Here is a 3,257-nt window from a genome sequence, read left to right as displayed (position 1 = left end):
TTTTTTTTTTTTTTTTATTAAAGAAATTAATACGAACATATTATACATTAACATAATAGTTTAAATATTTAAAAGATCGAGCGTTGCTTTTGCCTTTACATTTGACAAATGTGCAGTTAGTTCGCTTGAGCGTCAAAGCGAATTTTTTATGATCTTAAGTATAAGTTAAAATTTCGTTTCTAATCAGAAAACCTTTTACTTTTTGGCGAGTTGATTACATGCTAAATGGACTGTTACTTTAAACGCAACGTAGAAGGAGAACTAATAAAACATCTCGCTTAAGGTGAAACAATGATTTTCCAATAATATATTTTTTTTTGTTTTTGCTGACATTTTCCATACTAGTCAACGTTCGATAGCCGTTTAGGGAAAGTCAAGCATTTAGCTTCTTCATTTTGAACTCTTCGTATAACATTTACTCCTGGATTCTTTTTTTTTTATTGAAGGAACATCATGAGGACAAATCTGTTTTAGCATTTTCAGAATAATGGTTAGAAACAGTGCAGTTTAGTTGAAGACCTAGCAATACCAACGAGTCAATAGTACTTAACTAAGGAGGATATAGCAAGAATAGATCTACGTTTCTCAGGAGGCGGTAGGGCTTACAAAACTTGTTAATCGGCTTTCATAAAAAGCAAAGAGATAAATGGCTTCCAAACGAAGGTTTTTAAGGATCCCAAGCAAGAATTACTTCTGGACTTTGTTAAATAAAACAAGGAAACCGAGGAATGTTCAAGTATTGATCTTATGAGGCTCATGTATAAACTTTTAGTAACGCATGAATCATCGACCTCTCCGCACCACCGCCTAATAAATTCTAGAGCTATTCTAGCTTTATTAAGAGGAGGCTGATTGAGATGTGGCCTTTGGTCGGCAAAAATTCCAAGTCAATGAAAGAAACTTCTTCCAGTTTACGTGAAACGATAATATAGTCAGTAGAAAGTTTATTCCTTTTACAAAATGAATGAGTTTATTCCTCTTACTAACTTCTTAGCTTTAAGGTTATAAAATTAAATCAGAACGATGTCGTCAAGGAGATAGGAGTGCGATTTCCCGTTAAAATAGGAGATCATCTTAACATCATTGACCTAGATTTAGATATGGTTGGACATAATCATCCATTGGAGATCATTGGTGTACAGGACAAAAAGAAAGGCTCTTAAGTGGCTGTCTTGAGGGACACTTGACGTCACGCGAAATTCATAGGAGTTTTTACACGAAGGGGCATCCAAAACATAGCCGTATAAAAACCGAATTTATCACAATAGAATTATATGTTAAATCGTTATTTGGCATAAACGTTTATATTTTTGTAGAAATAGTTATAAAAATGAGTTTCAAAACGTAATTCCGTTTATTTAATATACTAAAATGCTTTGGCTGCGAAAAAACCAAAAATTACAGAAGGTTTTCCACATTATCGCTTTTTCGAATAAGGATGCGTTATTAGGTCCGTTCAATACTGTTTTCAGTAGCTTCTCATTTTCTTATTAAAATATTTCGAAAATTGCAATCGGTCGGTTGAATATGATATGAGACGGACAGGCAAAATTATTAAATATATAGTTTGGTATAGAAAAAGATAAGTCTATTTCGAATCATTTTACATGTTACATTTATATATGGTAACGTAACATTTATTAAAACTAATGTAGGGTACAACAAGTACACATTATATGAAAAACATAAATAAATTAAAGGAATTTTCAGTAACTCTTCTCAATATGTTGATATATTTTTGTTTACTTGAAACATTTCATCTGAGTTTCTCAATTTTAATTAAGATATTAAATAAACATCAGCAGCTAAGATAACGCATTTTAAGTATACAATTTTTAATAGTCTCCAAAAAGTATGCAATCTTCGATTAGTATTTAGCTTATCGCATTTCCAATCGCAGTGTAAGACTATTACAAATCTGTTCCCATTATTATTGTTTGAAGAACGTTTAATGTCCTTGAAATATTTCAAGACCATTATGCACACACATGAAACAGGGACTGTTGAATGGAGCAATTGAGAGAAATAAATTATAAAAATGAAAGAGCGTTAGCGCACAATGAACGATATCAAAATAAGCAAAACCCAAATGGTGCCTATGCTTCCGTTCATGAACTCACAATTATTTCCAATTGAGAGACAATAGCATGTAAATGCACATAGCGCCATCATATGCAATCTCAACGAATCAATTCGAAAAGAAAATCGACTGTAAATGAGCAAATACGTAAAGCTGTATCCAATCAACTAGAAATTGTTATCTACAGATTTCTTACAGCGAATTTTTATGAAATTATTTGAAACGGTATGCACACACGCAACTAAACGAAATCGAGTTCTAAAGCGTTCAATTAGTTTTCTATACATACTCATATATGTGACAAATATTGAAGGACGGCGCTGCTGGTTGTAGATAGTATATTGTGATTGCCAAGAGGTACTATGACCTTTCAAAAATATATTGAAATAAGTTGTAAATAATTTAAAATAAATTCAGGATGGACTCTATTGAAAGCTTGCCTGTGATGGCTGCATCAGATACATTTTAATAGGTTGGCTCAGACGTTCACATAGTTTTGTTTATTCATTAGCGAAAACGATCAAATAATCACAGAGATATCGCACAGCAGACAATATTCACGTATTCGTCTCTTTTTATAGATGGGTTCATCTAAAATTTAAATTTACTTACCAAAAATTAAAATCTCATTCCAAATGCAAGCATGAAACGCTCCTTCACTTGTTTCTCATAAAGCTTAAGTGAATATTTCGATATTCTACGTGCAAACAACGTATGCCAAAAACATTACTTGAATAGTTCTTTTATTCACTTTTTTTTTTTTTTTTTTTTTTTTTTTTTAGTTTGACTTTTGCGAATTGGCTTTAGTGAGGGAAAACAATTGTAAAAGTTCATAAGTGTCCTCGTTGCCTCAACTGGATAAATAATAGATAAAGGAAAAAATTGAAAATAAAGCGCCCAAATGCTATGCAATAAAATTGCAAAATATGCGACGGGATAAAATTAATAAAAATTTTTAGCATAGGTTTCGTTGAATTTTCTTTTTTTTTTCAATTTTTGTTCACAAAAAGAATTCTTGCTAAAGCAATATTCATTCGCTGGTTAATATTCAGAGAAAATTCGTTTAAATAAAAAAATGCCGAAAATGAGAAAAACAAAAAAAAAAATTCGTACTTAGGGGCGAAAATATAAAAATTTAATTTTTTATGAATAAAATAAGGGAAGAGAAAAAAAATGC

The sequence above is a fragment of the Glossina fuscipes genome, unplaced genomic scaffold (assembly GCF_014805625.2).
Source record: "Glossina fuscipes isolate IAEA_lab_2018 unplaced genomic scaffold, Yale_Gfus_2 0, whole genome shotgun sequence".
Taxonomy (NCBI): domain Eukaryota; kingdom Metazoa; phylum Arthropoda; class Insecta; order Diptera; family Glossinidae; genus Glossina; species Glossina fuscipes.
This window is presented reverse-complemented; position numbering follows the sequence as displayed.